The sequence below is a fragment of the Neovison vison genome, chromosome 1, assembly GCF_020171115.1.
Source record: "Neovison vison isolate M4711 chromosome 1, ASM_NN_V1, whole genome shotgun sequence".
In the NCBI taxonomy this organism is placed as follows: Eukaryota; Metazoa; Chordata; class Mammalia; order Carnivora; family Mustelidae; genus Neogale; species Neogale vison.
In genome coordinates, this window is record NC_058091.1 from 94,231,051 (window position 1) to 94,253,193 (window position 22,143).

A 22,143-nucleotide genomic window follows, 5' to 3' on the forward strand; every position below is an offset into this window, starting at 1 on the left:
GCGTAGAGGGAGGGAGCTCGAGGGCTCCTGGAGGCAAGCGGCGTTTTTGCCCCTCCAGTTTCCCTGTGCCCTCGAATTCTGCTTTTCTGCTGAAGAAAAGGGAGCAGAGAGGATGATGCTGCATTTTTAACATACCACAAAGCATGCAAGGGATTTCCTTGCAACACCTTCCACGCTGTCATTCCACAGACTAGCAGGCTGCAGCCCAGGGCTGCGAGAGACCCGGTGGTGCGTTAGGAATTTGGGAACCTTTCCTAGCTGTGGTGATTGGAGGTGAGGCATTTGCCAATAGCAGTCGCCTATGGCTTGGGATGTGTGTGTGTGTGTGTGTGTGTGTGTCCCGCGCGTTGGTAGTGAAGATCCACAGGCAATGTGTGGTTTCCCATAAAATATTACATTCACTTTCTGTGCTTGTGAAGTTTAGACAAAAAGTTCTTAAAGCTGGTTTCAGTTCCCTTCCCCCATTCTCCCTTCCATAGGAAGTGGACCAAGAGGTTATCTAATTTTCTCTTGTGAGTGGAATTCCAGAAACAAACGTTTTGGGACACCCATCACACAGTTTTTGCCTGAATAAAGAGGACTAGTAGGCTAGGGGGAAACACATTGGAGTCATTTGATGTGTTAAACAGTGAAGTCTACTTCACCACAGAGGAAAGAAAACTGCCACCATGTACAATTCATCCCTCAGGACCTACCACTGTGAAGGTGAGAAACTCTCATCAGCAGATCCCATGATCTTCAAAAGCTTTAATATTAATAAATGTGTGTGTGTGTTTTATTTTTTACTGATGGGACCTTTCACAAGGCCTTGTTCTGGAAAGGATATGAAGAAGTCTAGAAGACAAGTTCTAAATTTGGTTGTGAACTGGAGACCTGCCTTCCAAAGCTTCTGTTCTTTTTGCATTGACTTCATAAAGAAGATTGAGTTTCAAGAGATGATTCATTCACACTTTCCTAATCATAGTGAAAGGACCTGTTCTTCATACTTAGAGATGTGCCCATCTATGCATATAAACAAGCTGAAGTACTCATCCTCTTAATAGACGCCTTTTATTTTTGCTAGTGGAATAAATTTTTCAGTTAGGACACCAGTGAGACTGCAGACAGCTCAAAAACAGGGGCAATGTTTAAGGATAATAGTTTAAATGTCGTGTTATATGTAAGATTAAGGAAAAATTCCAGTCTTTTAAACTGAAAGTGACCTTGGAGACCATTCAGTTTGCATCTCCACTGTGGGCAAGAATGGCTTCTATAATACTCCTGATGGCTCTCCACCCAATCCATGCTGCTGTATATCATTTCTGTTCTATTCTATTCTATTCTGTTCTATTCTATTCCATTCGACTCTATTTATTTGATGCTTTAAAAAAAAAAAGATTTTACTTATTTGAGAGAGAGAGAAAACGTTGAGTGGGGGGGGGCAGAAGAAGAGGGAGAAGCAGACTTCCCACTGGCCCACTTCCCAACATTGGGCTCATCCCAGGACCCTGAGATCATGACCTGAGGTGAAGGCAGATGCTTAACTGACTGGCTCACCGACATGCTCCTCAATGCTTTTATATCAGTATGAACACATGGATATTTATATATATTTCTATTGTGTTTGGGTTATAATTCAATACCACTTCAATTACTTTATTGCTCAAACTGTTCCAACTCTGTTCATTGGCTTCTGTCTCCCTTTGACATATCCCATTATTATTATTGAGTCCTTTAAAAAAAAAAAAGGTATTCCATACTTTGTTGCTCTGTAATATATTCTAGGCTTGTCTTGTATATTTCCTGCCCCAGTACCAGCCATTTCTCTAAGAAGCTCTGGTTTGTTTTATTAGACAATGGTATTAGAAATAAAAATCTGATGCTAAATGTGCTACTTGCTGTTGTGGTGCTATCACTTCTAAGCCTTCTCAACTGATAACAAGGAAATACATGGTTGTACAGATCTTCCTTAACTTATGCTGAGATTATGTCTTAACAAACCTGCAATAAGTTGAAAATATTGAAAGTTCAAAATGTATTTAATACCCCTACCTACCAAAATTATAGCTTAGTCTAGTCTGCCTTAACATGCTGAGAACACTTACATTGGCCTACAGTTGGATAAAATCATTTAGCATAAAGCCTATTATCATTCTTTTTTTAAGACAGAGTGAGTGCACATGTGTATGGAGGATAGGGGCACAGAATGAGGGGGTGAGAGAGAATCTTAAGCAGGCTCTATATGGAGCCTGACCACAGGGCTCGATCTCAGAACCCTGAGGTCATGACCTGAACCGAAGTCAAGAGTCGGGCTCTCAGCTGACTGAGCTACCCAGACACCCAAACATAAAGCTTATTTTATAATACAGTGTTGAATATCTCATGTAAATTGATTGACTATGGTACTGAAAGTGAGCAACAGAATGTTTGTAAGTACACTGGTTGTTTACCCTGCTGATTGCATGGCTGATTGGGAGCTGTGGCTCACAGCCATTGCCCAGCATCATCAGAGATTGTCTTACTGCATGGGGCTAGCAAAATTCAAAGTCTGGTGTCTACAGGATCATGAAGCTGAAAAATCATACATTGAGACATTGTAAATTGGGGACTGTCTGTATACTAATCTGTGCATGTGTGTATCTATGAATAGTTCTCTGTGGCTCTCTAGATCTACAGTAAGCTAACGAGAGTTTATACTTCCGTCCTCTGACTCGAATCTGTTGCCACGTGGATCGCTGAAGCCTCTTTCCCATGCTTGCCTGTAACCTCTCACTTCAATAGTGACAAACGGGGGTCGTAGGTGATTTTTAAATTGCTTATCTATAATGAAAACATATTTTTATTGGAAAAAAAATAAAGGATAAAAGAAAAACGTGGTTCCTTAATTTTGATACTGTAAAAAGCTAATGTCAAATACTATCATGGCTTCATTAGAAAGAAGAAGTATATGCTGAGAAGAAGAGAAATGTTAGCAGTATTTCAGATTAACCTATAGGAAGTTAATTTGCACTAAAATATCACTGGATATCAGTCACATGATAATTCTAGCAAACCTCATTTAAAATCAAGCTTACTATAAACCTGGAAGTAGTACATTTAGAGCCAATCAATAACAATACCAAAAAAAATCTGTGCTGTTCAGTACATATGGGTAGTGTCTTTTCTGATATATGTTGGTCAGTATCAGTTTTCAAGACTTGGAACCAAGTTGGACTCAGTCCAGTTGGTCTTTTGTAGGATAGGACACCAGAAGAACATGAATTTGCACAGAATGGCCGAGTTCTAGGCCAGTTTCACAAATTACTTCCTGGGTGTTTTGGGCAAGACTCCTGACTCTCTGATCCTGTTTCCTTATTTATGAACTTGGATTATGTTCTTTTTCTTTTTTTTTTTAAGGTTGTATTTATTTATTTGACAGAGAGAGAAATCACAAGTAGGCAGAGGCAGGCGGGGGGGGGGGAAGCAGACTCCCCTCTAAGCAGAGAGCCCGATGTGGGGCTCGATCCTAGGACCCCGAAATCATGACCTGAGCTGAAGGCGGAGGCTTAACCCACTGAGCTACCCAGGCGCCCCTTGGATTATGTTCTTTACCCACTTTTCAATTCATTCATATCCCCATTCACCAAAACACTGTAATTCTTGTTGTATAACTAATGCTGTAATGCTAGTGTTTGCAACAAATAAACCTCTAAAGGTTAGCAGAATAACACAATACAAGATTTTCTCTTATTCAAGGGAAATAGTTCATTAAGGATCTTCCTGCTTAGCGAGAAAAGGTAGACCTCGGTTCCACAAGTCATTCATCCTCCTTTAACTCCTGGCTTCCAAGGACATTCCTGAGGTCATTTTGTAGCTAGTCAGCTGCAAGAGGGAACCAGCCTAGAGGAGCCCACTGGGGAGGTGTTATTGGCTCAGTGTGGAATAGGATACATCACTTCCTCTTGCATCCTAAGATTAGAATTTCATTGCAACAGAGGCTGAATAATGCAGTTTCACACAGGACTCATTCTACCACAGCCATCTCAAGCAATGCTGGCTTTGGGGCTTCAAGAAAATGTTCTTGGAGCTTCTTCTGTGGTACCTTTAAGGAGTTTGCGTTGCACCACCATCTTTGTCAGGCCTATTGTATCTAGGAAGGACACATTTTTTTTTTAAAGACTTTATTATTTATTTGACAGAAAGACAATGAGAAAGGGAACACAAGCAGGGGGAGTGGGAAAGGGAGAAGCAGGCCTCCCGCTGAGCAGGGAGTCCAATAAAGGGCTCCATCCCAGGAGAGTTGTAAAGGCAATTTTGGTCTTGATCATTTTGGATGTTCCTGGCTGCAACTGGTTTAAACAGTAAGGACATTTCTTATCTAACACAACACAGTGTTCAGAAGAATGGTAGTTACAGAGTTTGTGAATTTAGAGGTTCAGGGGTATCATTAAGAACCTAAGTCCTCTTCCTCATTCTGCTTTGCCTATCCCCAGAGCATGAGCTTTGTGCTCGTTCTTGCCCATGGACCACACAACAAGCAAAATGAGATCCTGGGGAAGAAGCAGCTGCCTCTTTCTGTGCATCTCTTCTAAGAGTGAAGAAGCCTTCCCCAAAAGACCCCCCCATGGATTTCCTCTTAAGTCTTATTCCTCATGCCCATGTCTAAATCAATCACTGGTGAGAGGAATGGTAACACAGTAATTGGCTTAGACCAATCTGGACTCAGATTGTGGGGCTGGGAATGGAGCCAGCCTCCTCTCTGAGAACATTGTCATGTGGGAATTTATGTGGGGTTTACTTTGTTAGTTTGTTTTGTTTTAAACAAAAGTTTCTTTAGGAAGAAGCATAATGTGATGGCAGGGATGTTTGGATGTTGGGCAGCTGACATTAACCTTGGGTATTGAGTTTTTCTGCTTGGAGCAAATTAGTTTTTGGAGACAGGACTTTCTGAATGGAAAATAGACTCATTATCTGACAAAGGAATTGTTTTTCTGATCTGTAATCCATTTATATTAATAGTTTTATAATATGGCACAGAGGAAGTCCAATGATATTTGATAATTTAAAAATTACCTTATTTTCATATGGTACAAAAAAATCCACTATCTCCCATCACCATTTCTGTATGGGTAGGAAATGATGGACAGGTAATGACTAAAGAGTTTATGCAAGCATCTTGATTTAATAAAAAAATAGGAAGTTTGATAGGATTTGCATTAATCGATAACCAAAAATTCATCATAGATAAGACTTTGCATCAAATTTGGCTTAGACGTTCAGTCTCCTTGTCATGTTGTTGCACCCTGTGCGTTTAAAACATAGAATAAACACCATTCTCATTCCAATTATAAAATACCCACACTGCGTATCCAAAAAAGGAACAAACAAGTGTAGGCATCCATTATTCTACCATTTATAACTAAATCCTCAGTACCAAATTTTTGCCAGAATTCGTATTTTTCTATGGTGGAATTTAAAGTTAAGTTCTGGAGATTTCAAACAATCAAGTTTCTCCTTTCTCTTAACTTTCAGTTAGGGTCTCCTCTGGTTTCACCTCTGCATCACTTTGGTTCAATCATTCCGTGTCAGTATGCCTTAGATCTACATCTGTAAACTCATGCAAAGTTGCAGAATTGGACTAAGTGATCATTACCCTGACCTTTTGCTATGATTCCATAAACCTCTGAAAGTTAAGTTCATGGGGCTCACTTGCTAGGTTTGCTATATTTTAACAAGGGCAAACTCCCATTCCTTGCTGGAGTCCTTGCCTTGCTTTCCTGTTTACTCTTTGCACCCCATCAAACAGAGAGTCACTGAGGGTTGGAGTGGCCCAGCACACAGGAGAATGAGAGCTTTGGTTATGGTCTGGGGAAAGATAGAGAGGCTGGAAAAATACTTGGAATATTGTAGTCATGGGAGAGTGGTTAGACTGAAAATGAAAGACTGCCTGCCAAGATACAGCTCAGTGCAGAGACTTATTGGATAATGCACAGAGATGACATGTTACTTTGTACACATTCCATTTTCGATCATTTAAATAAAAATTTTCTAATTTGGGAAGAAGTAAATCATGCTTATTTTTTTTTTAAAGATTTTATTTACTTATTTGTCAAAGAAAGAGAGAGAACACAGCAGGGGGAACAGGAGGCAGAGGAAGAAAGGGGTTCCCTGCTGAGCACGGAACCTGACACAGGACTCAATCCCAGGACCTTGGTATCACGACCTGAACTTAACCAACTGAGCCACCCAGGCATCCCTAAATCATACTTTTTTTTTTTTTAATCATCTTTTAGTTTTTTTCTTAAATCCAAATGTAATACAGATCAATCAGTTGGCTCCACAAAAAACCCTAAACGTTTTCCCCCAGTTTTGTTCCTTCCTTTTTGTCTTCCCTTCTTGCTTTCCTTCCAGTAGTAATCTCTTTTTTTTTTTTTTTTTTTTTTTTTTTTTCTGAAATGTTCCTAGCAAGGCCTCCTTGAAATTACTCTGAAAAACATCTCTCTCTCTTCTGGTTGAACTCAGTAGTATACATCTCTCATATTGTTTGTTAGAACATTACACGTCTTCCAAAAAGTGCAGTGCTCATAATCAAATCAAGTGGGTGATTATCAACCTGGGACTTTACTGGTATTACTGCACCCAGAAGGAGCTTCTAAAGGACAAGTTGCTCATTAATTTCAGATCTGACCAGGAAAATGCATCCTATTTCCTGACAAGGCAGTTGTCTCATCAGATCCTGGAAAATAAAGAATTTTATGAAGCCAGTCACTGAGTGGAAGTGAGCATCCGATTCACTCTGGAAGAAGTGCTCTAGTGGGAAAGCACTAGGGGTGTCGCCCTGTGTTACAACTCCACATTTATTGCTGCATCATCAAATACCAAGATTGATATCATTACAGACCGCAACAGAAGATAACACTCCCTAACTCTGGTAACAGCAGTCTTCGCCCCTCGTAGGGTCTGAGAGAAAGAGATATTATGAGTCCCAAGAGGAGGACTTGGAGAGGAGGCAGAAGGGTCACATAAAGCATGGTCTATCCTGGTGGGGAAAAGAATTACACCACTGACATTGTTAAAATGACAATGAAGGGTGATAATAAAAAAGCAGACCAGATTCTAATCAGTTTTAACATTTCTTTAAAGTTTCTACAGTCAGTGCCGTTACTGGCTCACAGGAAACAGAGTGCTCCTACTGCCTTGCCCTCCCCCACACTGGGTGCACCACCGGTCTCCGTGCTTGCCGCTGTGATTTCTCAGTGACTTCATGTCCTGCATATCCAGTGCTGCATATTTCTGAAGAGATTGGAATAAGTTTGCAGTCAATATGGAATCACAATACAAAAGACTGAGTTGTTCCGCTCCTAGATTATAATGCGTGCCCCCTGTGATGACCCCCTCACCCCCACACAGAATGGTATCAAAATGGAGGGGAGAGAAATGGAAGGGCCTGACCCCTGATGTAACAGGACCTGCATATGACCTAATTCCAAATAGAGTTCTCTCGCTGAGGAAAACGGGTTTCTTCAGAAAAAATGGAAGTGAAATGGCATTAGACAACAGACAAACTCAGACTACTTATAAGCGTGTTTGACATTCAGAAATTTGGTCTTCAGCCTGTCAAACAAGGTGAGAAATTCCACTGTGAACTTTTGGAAATTTTCAGCCTTTTGGCCAGGAAAATCGGTATAAACAAAATGAGTTAATATTCAAATGGAAAAAAAAAAGCTTCCTATGACCATTCACATATATATATAAACAACCCATCTTTAGAATAATGTGGACTAAACTTCTGGAGATTTCATTATCTTGTTGACATAGGCAAAATCAATAGGCATTTATAGAAATCATGGTGAAACCTTTCTGTGGGCCTTTGTCTTTGGTAAAGTGGCCCTTCTTTGCGAGCAGCTGTGAAGCTTAGGGAAGTCTTTATTCTGTTGTATTGGGATGATCTATGTCTGCCTCCTACACAGACCATAGTCTTCATGAGGGCAATGCCTGTTACCCCTTGGTCTCGTACCTTCAGTTTCTAGCAGAAACCTCACATACAGTGAACACAACAAGAGCATAATAGCTACTTACCTCATCCCAGAATGGCTCTCCTGATGGGAGCGATGTATTTAAAAAAATAAATAAAAACTAAGGAAGAATAGAAGTATAAAGGTCGCTGAAGATAAGACACAACAAATTACTTTCGAGCCAGAGGTTTAGTCCTTGCGGTTGATGACATGGGTGTGTACTTCTGTTTGCCCTGTGTCCACTGTCCTTTTGTTGTTGTTGTTGTTGTTGTTCCTGAGTATCTCCTTGGCCCTTCTAGCTGCCCTGTCCCCAGCCTCAGCCCGCCTCGTATTTTCAGATTGTCTGCACCTTGGAGTTTACCTTTCTCACTCTTGCTACTGTTTGTTTCTGAGAACGGTTTCTCTCTTTGATGACTTTCAAAGTCTAAACAAGTTCTATTATAGCTGGAGAGTAAATTCAAGGGCAGAATAGTAAAAGGTGAGACTGAGAGATGAACAGGTACATGAATTAAAGAAGCCCGGAAACTGGGTTCCTTTAGCATGCTGACTCAACAGAGACTTCCTGAATAACCAAAATGTGCAGACCCCCTCCTATGCTGGGGTTGCTACTTTCATGAAGCTTATATAGTAGGGAGCCTTAAAGAGTTGGAGAATTTTCCTCAGAGGGATATGGAGTTACTGAAATGTTGCAAGAATAGATCGGGTTGTAGAGTACAGCTGGGCCGCCAGGTAGAGAATGAACTGGAAGGTGTAAGAGTGAAGACTGGTTGATCCTGCAGGAGGCTGAAACAGTTGTTTGAGCCATGACAAGAGCAGCCTGCACCGGGGTCCTATGGACAGGGATGGTGGAAAATGAGAGTATTCGTGAGTTACTTACAAGTGAAGAGAGAAATGATGGTGACGGAGTCAATGCGGATGTGTATGCTAAAAACAGGTAGTGTATCCCCTGAAGGCGCTTTCAAAGATAAGCAAGAAAGCAACGATGACAACATTTCTGCTTCTTTTGGGGTGATGGCAATACAGCATACAGGTACCAGGACTCTGGACACAGACACATCCATGTTTAAGTCCCTCAAATCCTGACACTGTCATCTTCGAGGAATATTAGGTTGGCCAATTTATTTAACCACTGTACACTTTAGCCTTCTCACCTGTAACTGTGAGATAAGAAAAGCCCACACCTTGCAGACGATTTTGTGGATTAAGTGGGATACTGAATGTAAATATTCAAATACATTAGTAGAAGCAGGATACATATTATATGGGGTTATACAAGAATTATTAGATGTGCTTCTTGCTTTCAAAATAGCTAAAATGAAAGGAAGTACATAATTACTTGAAAGTAAAACATAGATAATTAACTTAAATTAATTTGCATATATTTAAAAGCTGTACTTAAGTCTATATACATATATTTAGATGTCATTCATATGATTATAGACACTACAAGGGATATAGTTTGGGGGAGATATTTATAATAGTAGGCAGAGAAACATCTTTGTTGAATGTTTACTATAAGCTAAATACTGTGCTTGTTATTTTATATTCATTACTTCATTAATTTCTGAGGAATCCTTGACATAAATGTCTCTTACTCACTATTACAGATACTAGAACTGAGGTTCAGAGGAGTAAGCATTACTGCAGTTTGATAGCAGGCCTGCTTACTTCAAAGCCCCTCTTCATTCTGATATTTAGGCTGCTCTGCATTTCTGTGTTCTTAGCCTATCTTGGATATTTCCTTGTTATAAAAAATTGTCTATCTGTTGAGTTTTCTGACTTTGCCTATTCATGTACCCAGGGAAAATATTCCACCTACCTATGTCAGATGTGCCCCAGGAGAAAAAGGGGCTTTGCTTAAAGATTTCCTTTCTCTTAGTGGGAAGGGAAAGCTTTCTATAACCAGCAGAATTCAAAGGTCTTCTCTCCAGGGAGTGACTGTAAAAGGAGGACATTCGAACAGGAGACTTAAAAGGAAAAACATGATATACAAAATATTGTTTTCAGGTCCTGTGAGATTTCATTCAATTTATATTTCATTCACCTAAGCTCTGGCCTGTTTGGTCAAAGGGAGCAAACTGAGGAATTAGTTCTCTCAATTTCTCAGTCATTTCTTGTTTCATGGAGTATCATGCTTTCCTGAAGAAAAGACAGCCTCCAGCATATATTTCTTTAAAAAAATAAACCACAAACACATATACACGTGTGCAAATTTCGTATTTTTCCACTTCTATCAAAGTAAAATCTGGGGCACCTGGGTGGCTCATTTGCTTTAAGCCTCCAACTCTTGGTTTTGGCTCAGGTCAGGATCTCAGGGTTAGGGGATTGAGCCCCCACGTGGGGCTCCCTGCAGAGCTGGAGTTTGCTTGTCTCCCTCTCCTTCTGTTCCCTCCACCCCCACGCTCACTCTCTCTGTGAAGTAAATAAATAACGCTTTAAAAAAATAAAATGAACCACCTACACACACACAATTCCATATTTTTACACTTTAATCAAAGTAAAATCAAATAATTCATAGACCCTGTGATGAAAAGCGCGAATCTTTGTTCCACATCTTCCTGCTCTCAGGCGCACTCCTTAGGGACAAACCCCATCATTTCTTGTTGAAGATTTCTCTGTATTTCTAAACCATATTTGTAGAGCTCTATTTCAGGATTAGCCACATTAGACCAAAGTCTCTTTTTATTGCTTCTTTAATGGTCCTACAAAATTAAGTCAATTTGTTTTATAAAACTTTTAATTATAGTTACATCTTTATAATACAATAAATGTACTTATTAAAATATTAAAATGTAAATAATCAATGGCAATAAAATAGTTACCATTTACATTTATCATAATATAATTTTAGTGCTAATTTACTCGAGTTTATTTAATCATCCCCCTATTTTTTTTTAAGATTATTTATTTGATAGAGATCATAAGTAGGCAGAAAGGCAGGCAGAGAGAGAGGAAGGGAAGCAGTCTTCCCCACTGAGGAGAGAGCCCGATGTGGGGCTCTATCCCAGGACCCTGAGATCATGACCTGAGCCGAAAGCAGCTGCTTAACCCGCTGAGCCACCCAGGCGCCCCTAACCATCTCCCTATTGATACATACTTGGCTTTACTATAAACTTCTCTCTTTGTAAAGGATACTGAGTAAACAAAACTGTTGTTAAATATGAGCACACTTTATTTCCTAGACATACCTTATTTCCTAGACAAAGTTTCTAGACAAAATTTCTAGTAATGTAATTCCTGGCACAGCTTTTTAAAGTGTGTTTTCTTTATTCATTTTCATTTTAGTTTGTGAAACATTTTGTTAAACTTCCTTCCAGAAAGTCTATACCAATTTATTTTTCTACCACAACATAAATCAACAAATTTTTCTATAGTGGGCCAGGTAGTAAATTTTTTTAGGCTTATGGGCCAAAAGGCAAAGTTGAGACTATTAGACAAGTATTTGTATAACAAGAGACAAATACACATTTCTGTACATTTTCAATTAACCAAATTCAAAATAATGATAATATATATAATTTTATAACATGAAAATTACTAATGAAAAGAATGAATTTATTTTTTGAATAATAATATTTTGCTCACTTGGATATGGTAGGCAGAATAATGAATGACCCATGAAGATGTCCACACCCTAATCTATATGTCCTTTATGCTATATAGCAATAGGGAAGTTGCAGATATAATTGAGGTCACGGAGGATAGCTGCTTGGTTTATCCAGGTGGGCCTATTCCAATTAAACAAGCTCTTAAAAACAGAGAGAATGCTCTTAGGTTGAAGTGAGGGAGATGCAGGAAAAGGAGAAATAGAGATTGGAATCATGAGAGAGAGCAAACCTGTGGTTGGTGGAAGGGCCACATGGAAAGCATGAGATAAAACGCACGAAGTATCAAGGAGCCCCATACTGGCCCCTGGCTGACAGTTCATAAAGGAAATGAAGGCCCCAGCTCCATAACCATAGGAACTGCGATTGTCCTACAGGTTGAATAAGCTCAGAAGTGGAATCATTTCCAGAGCTTCCAGAAAAGAACATAGTTTTGCTGACACCTTGAGTTTGGCCTTGTGAGATTTTTCAGCTGTGAATCCAAGTGAGCAGACTTCTGACTCACAAGGCCGTAAGGTAACAAGCGGGTATTTTTTTAAGCCACTAGTTGGGGTCATTTGTTATAGCAGTGATGGAAGTTCATACTTTGGGGTTTCAAATTTAGTGTTCTGGATCATCAAAATTAATTGCAAATGTCCATCTGTTAATGTTGATCTGGAATGAAATTTTGTGTCTTCCCACACAGAGGTACTGATACTGATAACCTTCCACAAAAATATTATTTTAATCGAATATATTCAATCTCTTGGAAGGAATTTGTGGATTCTATTTGGTTCTCATCTTGATAATTGCTTTTTAACATATTCTTACAATGCAGAGGGATCATGTCCATTTGAAGGTACGACAGAAGCTTCTTGGTTGCACCATTCAACGGATTATAAAATATGTACAATTCCTCTGCACATTCATTAAGGTAAGAAAAATGCTGCTGTAACTATAGTTTTAGCTCAGAACTGTGGTTTAGCCCACTTTACAATTTGTGTAAAAGTGGAAATCCAGCTTATTGTTTTAGTGTTTGACAACATTGGTCTTATAAAGTGCTTTGATATTACTTGTGATTCGACCAACATTAGTATTATGGGAATGATTATACTGAAGTATACATTTCAAAGATAAGCACTCTGCCTATTCCTTAAGGAACATTATCAAGTTCCTAGCAAATGTGAATTTCAAAGCTGCTCAATGTTTGGTAATAGTGGCTGAAAAAAAATTAAATGCTTGGTCCTAAGTTCAAAATCATCCAAATGACAATGGTTAAATCCACAAAAGTAAATGAAGTTCATTATTGACACAACTGGTTCAACAATAGAGCTTCAAGTACTTTCTGCAGATGACCTGTGGATAAATGACACAATGAAACCCATAGACTTTAAACACCTTAACCTCTTCATAAGCTTTGTGAATTCGTGAGGAGCTGGTGTAGGGTGTTTTCTGCTCCACACATATTTTTCCACCATCAGTTGTAACACATCTTAGCTGATTCCACTTCAGGTTGTTGTGTATGAGTGTTTTCTCAACTTATTTGAAACTATTTCCACCTGTATTTGCTCCACACAGATTATTCACAAAGGTCACTTTTCAGTCGCTCCAAATGCATCATTGACTTCACTAATAAGCAACAACCAACCAGTACTGTCAATGTCTTTTGACTAATGAAGAGCCAAAGAAAACCACTCAAGATAATTTGCCTTGTTTTTAATTGACTATTGATGTCGTTTCCAATGTTTTTAACTCTTTGAGCAACTGTTCTTGCCAAATAGTTGACAATCTTAACTACTTTCTCTGGCCACACTTCTTTAATTGATGTTAACATCAGTAAAAGCATTCTCTTATTTGGCTGATAAATGAGCTGCTTAGAAAATCAGTTGCAGCCTCATTTTTTTTTTTAAATTTTTGTGAAGAAATTCTATTGTAATGAGACATTTTATTTAAATGGTTCTACTTTTTTCCAGTTGTTGTTTTCCCATGAGTTGGGAGATGTAAGAGCATCATATGGAAATACCAACACTTATTTAACATTGTGATAGAGTCCTTGCTTAATTCAAAGATATTTTGCCATCAAATTTGATAATGAAATAACCCACACTCCACTGTACCTTAAGACTGAATTATTCAAAGTCCACTTTTTTCTTTCCTTTTTATATCACATATAAAAGTAACAAAACAAATGTCATGGTACAGTGATAGGCATAACAGCAGAAATGTTGTAGAATTAAAACAGTGATTTGTAACGAACAAACCACTGAGCAAAGCAGTGAGCATGCAGCTTATGCTTTGTGTCACAACTACTCAGTTCCACTGTTGGAGCACAAAAGCAGCCCCAGGCAATGTGTACATGAACAAGCGTGGCTATGTTCTAATAAAACTTTAACTGGGGACTAGCATTTATGTCTCATATAATTTTTACATGCATAGATGACCACTGTTTCTATTTTACTTCAATGACTTAAAAAGGAAACTCATTCTTAGTTCATAATCTATATAAAAACAGAGAGAAGTCAGAATTTGGCCTTTGGGCTGGAGTTTGCAGACTCCCATACTAGAAGAATATGTTTTAATAAAAAATCAAAATTTCCTCATAAGCTGAAATCATGAACATATTCACCATCTCTGTCTTTTTGTGATTTACTTCAGTGGGAAAGAGTAGGGAAGAATGGGGACTATGGAGGTGAAAGGAAAAGACATGTTCACTTCTTTCTCAGGCAAGTCTACTTAGAAATAAACTAACCAAATTCTGTGTCTAGTATGAGTAGGGGGCACTAGAATAATGTAAATGAAAAGTGACATTTGGATATTTTCCTCTTATGTTTTCTTACTTTAGTTGGGGGGAAAAAGCTTCAAATCAAGAATGTGAAAATGTCTGTGAAGAAAAATATCACACATCTAGAAATAAAGGGAACATTTCCACCATGACTCTCTGTGGTTCCTAGGTGTCCTTTGTTTTTTATCATTTGCACAAATGACAAAATTTGTCCTATCATTTTTTAAAGATTTATTTATTTATTTATTTATCTGAGAGAGAGCGAGAAAGAGAGAGAGCATGAGAGGAGAAGGTCAGAGGGAGAAACTGACTCCTCACGTAGCTGGGAGCCCGATGCGGGACTCAATCCAGGGACTCTGGGATCATGACCTGAGCTGAAGGCAGTTGCTTAACCAACTGAGCCACCCTGGTGCCCCTGTACTATCATTTTTGTTATTCATATTCTTTTCTAAAAGTGGAAACAAGAAAAATTTATTTACATTAATATCTAAGTCTTTATTTTGATACCATTTACAAAATGACATCATAAAAACAAAAGAGCTATTTGTTCCAAAGTGGGACTTTACACAGAGATGGAGCAACTTAGCATTTAAAGCATTGGCCTGGGAGACATGGTAGCCACTGCCAATTCCATTTCCGTCATTGACCTACCTCGACCTATATATAGCTCTCCCTGTTCCCCTCCAGGCCTGTCTTTATGTAGTAATGTAATACTTCATTTGTTAATGATATTAAACATAAGTAACATTTATGGGACCCTTACTAAGAGCCAGGACCTTTGCATGTATTGTTTTAATTAACTCTCACAAAAGTTCTGGGTGGGCAGTATCTATTGTTATGCCTTTCCAGAAGAATTGAGGCTTTCAGAGGATACATTACTTTTCTTAAGTTCCCATAGCCACTAGATGGCAGAGCCTGGATTCAAACTCAGGTCTATCTTGCCTCAAAGCCTGTGATAGTGATTCTAAAGAGAAAGCAGATAAGGCAAATGAAAAAGTCACAACTATCTAAAAAGAATTAGCCTGCCATTAGGTGATCTACCATTTCCTTCAGCTCTCAATTATTAATAACTTTAGCACAGCACAAATGTCAATTACAATGTCTATGTATTTTTTACTGTCAATGGAAACCATTATTTGGTAGCCTCTTTTGAAGTTAAATCTCAGGTAAAATGTATAATAGAACATATTGATGTAACTTCTTGGTTAAAATCTAAATATTATTTTATAATATGCAACCCAGTTGGCTGCAATAAATTGAGTGTCTAATAATTGTTTCAGAATCAAAATGATCTTTTGAGTAGACATGTTAGGTTGCAAGACCGTCAACAGAAAACTCAGGATCTTAGATGCCTTGTCATTTCTTCTAAGAAATTTTACAGGGTGGCCTTCAGTGTTTGAAACAGTACTTTGTATTTTTCAGAGGTCTCCATTGATAGCATTTCTGTGTCCCCTGGTTGGAAGGGTGGGCCTCTCTTTTCAATACTGATGGATTGCCTCATTTAGCATAGGTTAGCTCCTCAACAAAGATGTTGATTTGACTTAAGAACTATTTTATGAAATCCCTATGTTCTATAATGGGTGATTTATAGTTTACAATGCTTCCTTTCTTCATAAAAGCAATTGACCTTTGGCCCTCTGTTTAATGACTATCATTAGATTGCGTTAAAGATGACCACAGACTGGATCAGACAGAATCAGTGCATGAAATGTACAGTCATGAGTCTGAATGATTGTGTAAATGTGAATATGAGTTGTTGAAGGTGACTTATTGTTTCAAAGCTGTGACAAAAAATTCAGTGAAGTCCGGCATACCTGTAAGAATATCATTAAGTCTTTGAGGGACTAAAAGACTATAGTTTTACTGTAGTGAAACTGTACATATTTCACTAAGTCAAGTCTTTCCTTCTAGTACATAGGCTTTGCCCAAATCTCTGGCTTAAGAAAACGTGGGTGGCTGTCACTCTGGTGCACGCTTGCCCATTCAGAGACAGAGGTATACCGATGCTGTAATGGGAGGAAATCAATAGTAGCAAGGCCAGATAAGGTGGAAATTCCCAGAAGACTCATATTAACTAAAAGGATAATGAAAACAAAACAACTTACAATGTACTTATTTTTGGATAGATGTGGTTTTATGAATATTCTAAATATTATTTAATACTTTCCATAATACTGGACTCTGAAACTCTAGAAAGTTATTGTCGCTAATTAAGTGGTGGATTGGGTATACAAAGCCTATCAGTCAGTCTCCATTAAAAAAGAAGAATGACCACTAGCTATACCCAAGTAGAATTTACTGTTTTACCGGATTCTAATGATTTGTATTAGACACAAAATATTAACACATTTTAATGTATTTAATCAATCATAGTAAAGACCGTTAATAGTCATATTTATATAAGACATGATTGGAGTTCAGTGAGAATGAACATAGAGATTATTGGTATAATTTTGATACTCACTGTCATAGCCCCTATTGTTGAACTGTACTCTGAGATTTTGTAATTTCTTTTTGTTTTTAAAATTGAATTCCCTTCATCAGCACTGCAAATAGAGTAGATATTTCTCATTCAGCAGGTTGAGAAAAATCTTTTCATCATGATAGCACTCAATGCATTTATCAATTGCATTAGAAATTCTTATTCCCCATGTATAAATTGAAATTTTATGTCTCACATGCGTTCCATTTTATGTCTCCCATGTTGGTTATAGCTTGTTAATTGTTCACATTCTGCACTACCAAATGATTACTTTTGCTTTTCATTTTTATCTGTTTCTTTTTTTAAATATTATTCATCTGCCTCTTTTGATACAGAAATTGTTTTGGCTGAAGCGTCAATTTTAGATATCCCTTAATGTTTTATCACTATTTTTCTATAGTTTCTCTGAGCTATTTCATAAATTTTAGTACTACATTTACTACTTTGTGGTATATTGAACTTTGATTTAGTTAATAAGTATTCAGAACACTACTTATTATTATAAAAAATAATTATTTTCTGTTTAAAGTTGAAATAGGTAATTTAATGTTAGAAATTGCAAACTTATTTATGAATGATGTACATTCAGAAATGCACACAAGTCTTATAAAATGTTATTACCCATCTATTACCTTTCCTGCCATTATTTATAAATTAACAAGATTGTTTTTGGATGATCATCGGATATTTGATAGGAGGGTAAGTCATTCCCAGGGAAGCTTATTGTTCCTTCATAGAAAATAGCTGCTATCTCCAAAGGTTACTTAATTTATATTGTCTTTAATCCTCATGGCAACCCCACCAAGCAAGTATTTTTTAGTGCCATTTTGTAGCAGCCTCAGAGCGGTGATCCTATAATGATTATTTGTATTTGGATTTGAACTGAGATCTGCCTGATGTGAAAACCTGCTATTTTTCTACAGTAGGCTGCAAAGGAAACCAAAATCTCAGAAGGGGAAAAAAATAATGATTCTATAAGAAAATCAAGTTGCCAGGGGTGGCAGAATCCCTATCCCACATCATCCCTCAATGCATGGGGCCAGTGCTCAATTATGTAGAAGATAAACCAAAATGTAGAATGGGCATTTGTATCTAACTGGAATCCCGTAACGGTTTGAATTACTAGAAGAACTCATATGGAATATTCTTCACTTGTCCCACTTCAGTCTTGGCTTTGATTGCTTTATTCTTGACAGAAATGTCCACAACATGTGTTCAACCATCCTTTAAAAGAGCATTCTCCCATAGTATTTAAAAAGAGTTAATTTTCCACAGCTTAATTCACATCAAGTTTTCAGTTGCACACTTACTATATAAACAAGTATCTAGGATAACCACTTTTCTATTAAAATTTTCTTGAAAACTCTGCAATAAGCAATTTCTGATAGTGCCTGTATTAGGAAAGCTTACCATCTCCTTTTGGGTTGACGGTATCCAACAGCAGGATAAGTCTGGGTAAACGTACCATAATTTAGGACAATTGGTGAAGGAAAGTGTGGACAGATGACATTTATATATTTTAACACACTTCACTTACTCACTTTAATCTTCTAAAATTTTGGTAGCTTTAATCTCCTTTACCTAAAACAAAAGCATTATTATTTTTTTCATTATTCAACATCTGTTGATGGCACTAACAATGAAACTGTGCAAGACATGCTTCAGAGTATAGAGCAGTGGTACTCAAAATATGGACCTCAATTATTCAGCCTAGCATTACCTGGGAGATTGTGAAATGTGCAAATTCTCAGGCTCCACACTAGACCTTCTGAATCAGAATCTCTGCATAGGGTCTGGGGCAGGGGCCTGGAATCTGTTTTTAATCAAGCATCCTGATGCAAGCCAGAGTTTGAAGAGCATTGTTGTGGAACACTGCTGCATGAGACTGGCTTGAGTGCAGAATCCTGGACCACACTGAAGCATCTTGAAGCAAAAATTCTATTTTATAACCTCACTGTGTTATCAATTACACACTAAATAAAGACCTAAATCCTCTCTCATGAGTGGGATGCCTGTGAAGCTAAGTTGGGTAAGCAACTGACTTGGTTTTGGCTCAGGTCATGAGCTAGCTCAGGATCCTGAGGTCAAGCTCCTCATCTGGCTCAAGCTGAGCATGGAGTCTGCTTGTCCCTCTCCCTCTGCTCCTCCCCATTGCTCACTCTCTCATAAATAACAAATTAAAAATATATATATATATCTCTAGACAACTAATTGCAATATATTCCACACATTTCTCCTGTCCTAAAATCGCAGATGTTCACCTACTGCAAACAAAAATGATTCTCTGAATTTGATGATTTTAGGTCTAATCTTGCCATTCCATATATATATATATATATATATATATATATATATATATATATATATATATACATATGGAAAATGAAATGTAGAGAAGAATTAAAATAATTCACTGATGGATTCAGTCTATGGACTACCAGTCCTTTATCTTCTCTAGATGGTGTGGTGGAGCCCGTGCCAGCTCTTCCAGTGTTGGTGTACAATATCTCCTTTGCAGGCCTTGCCAAGTGCTAGATTACCCACTTCTCTTAATCTTTTGGAATAAAGCACTGACGGCTTCATCAACATGCAGTCAGGGAATTCATTACACCTCCATCGACTCATATTGAGACTATAATTAATTTATAAGATAATAAGCTGTGATGAAAGTAGCATTGATTAGGAGTCACAAGTCTGCTACTCAGCCCTGGTATAACTATGTATAAATTGTGGCTTTTGATAGTCCACTGACTACTCTGAGGTTTAGTTCATTGATATGAGAAATATGAAAAACAATGAATTAGTAAGTTTAAGCTGTCTTGAATTCTAATGCAATGATTCAGTAACCCCATCTGTTACTTGGGTGGTTGGAATGACATCATCAAACAGGTTGCTTTGATGGGCAGAAGGAGTCAGGCAAGAAAAGGTTCATCACGGTAGATCACTGGAGATATACCATGCAGGTGATGTCCAGAGATAGCACCAGTCCTTGTCTGTAGCTTGCGCATATGCTCTAATAAGGACACCAAGGCAAAACCCTTCCATGGACTCTTTTCTGTAAGCATTAATGTTTATGTGCCTGTTACCACTTTCTTGTTTGAATTTCAGGAATATATGTACTATGGGTTCACCATGATTTCTGGCTCTATTAGTGGGATTTTTGTCCCCCTTTTCCCTTCCTAAGATGTGTTGGGCACAGGCAGTGCTGGGACACTGGCAGCAGCTATCCCCAGGCATAACAGACTTCCCTGGCATGCTTCATTTAATAAAAATAGTTCTGAAACTACCATAAAACCTTTCATCCTTGAGTCTTAAATTATTTCACAAACATTTATTCTTATAGAATTCCTGCAGGGCAGACATTACAGAATCACAGATTCATGAAGACTTGGAGATGAAGGGAACTTCAGAGATCATTCACTTAAATCGCTTCATTTTTCAGGTGAAAAAATTAAAATCCCAGAAGGTGAAGTGACTTATCCAAGCAGTTCTCTTCTTTAAAATGTAAAAGTAGGAATTAGGTGGATAACTTTAAGCCATAGAATGCATTTTAAATTATTGTATGAATTGGGGCGCCTGGGTGGCTCAGTGGGTTAAAGCCTCTGCCTTCGGCTCAGGTCATGATCCCAGGGTCCTGGGATCGAGCCCCACATAGGGCTCTCTGCTTTGCAGGGAGCCTGCTTCCTCCTCTCTCTCTCTCTCTCTGCCTGCCTCTCTGCCTACTTGTGATCTCTGCCTGTCACATAAGTAAATAAAAATCTTACAAAAAATTATTGTATGAATTAAACTTTAAATTTTATTTACTCTAGCTTTGGGAAGAAATTCGGTCCATCTTTTTAAAGGCAGCCCTAAGGGGTGGAGAAGTGGGTAGAGATGGGTTAAAAAAATGATGTCTTTCAGTAATGAGTGATAATTTAAAGTAGTATAGAAGTGAGCAGAAGAAACAAAGTTATTTCTATAATTTAATTTGTTGGTGTAGAATGGGAAAAATCGTTAGAAATGAATCTCTTGTTGAATCTGACAACCTCTCCTCCTATCTTTAAACCTAACCCAAACCCACCACTTAAAACTTTTTCACTGCCCCCTTTCCCACCTTCACATATTAATAATCATCTGACACTTTAAAGAATAAAGGAATTTCAGGGTGTTTGGCTGACTCAGTTGGTTGAGCATGCAACTCTTGATCTTGGGGTTCGAAGTTTAAGCCCCACATTGGGTGTAGAGATTACTTTAAAAAAAAACCTTAAAAAGTAAAGGATGAAGGAATTTGGAAGAAAAGAAAGGAAATTTACCCAGAAAGAGACCTACTGACCCACAGGGAGGAGTGGTGCGAAGATCACCATGGAACCTTCTGCACCTGCTCAGAGAAGGGAAAATGACACAAAACTACTGAGACAATATTTATTGCATGGGTGCAAAACATTTTCAAAGATTCAAAGCTGTCATTTGAGAGTTCACAGGCAACAGGAAGATATCTTATGTATACTTGACTCTACCACAAAGTTAATGAGACTAAATGCACAATAGTTGTGCAAACAAAATGGTATGGGAGCATACGAAAAACATTAGACTTTGAAATGGGTGGGTTTGGGAAGATTTGGGAAAGAATTCAAAGTGAGGTTAGAAAAACATTGTTGGTAAAAATGAGATTGATAGGGAGGGAACATTCTGGATAAAACCGAATATATTTTAGCAGAAGCATGATGTTATTTCTTTCCTAAAAGGCAAAGACAAAGAGAAGAGAGTCTCAGGGATGAATAGCAGTATTAGGGTACAGCCGAAGGATTGATTTGTGGAAAGGAATGCAAACAAATGAAGATATGAATCATGACTATTGACAATGAGAAAGTTCCACTGGAGGGAACTTATTTGGAAAATTTGTGGAGAATTTACTTCTGGAAGGATGAATAAAATGAAGAATGGGGAAATAGGGTTACATTACAGGAAAAATGGAGAAATATTGAGATCAGGTAGTATTTATTTGGAAATACTGAGACTGGAAGTCTGCAAAGGCTCTGCTTCATGTTCTGTAATACAATCAACTAAGAAGAGCATTGACAGAACATTAGAAGACATATGGATCTGACTGGACCATAAAATGACTATACCTCTCTAAATTCTTGGGGCTAGCTTTTTAAAGCTCTCTTTTTCCAAGAGATATGATTAAATCTAGAGCTATATATCTCAAAGGATAACACAGTAGAAGAGATCTGATTGATGGCCTAAGAAAATGAGAAAGAGTTAGGGTGATATGATAAATCTGAGTCAAAGATAGTAATAGTTTAATAAGATAAATGTGATATTTCCCCCTTGAAATCATAG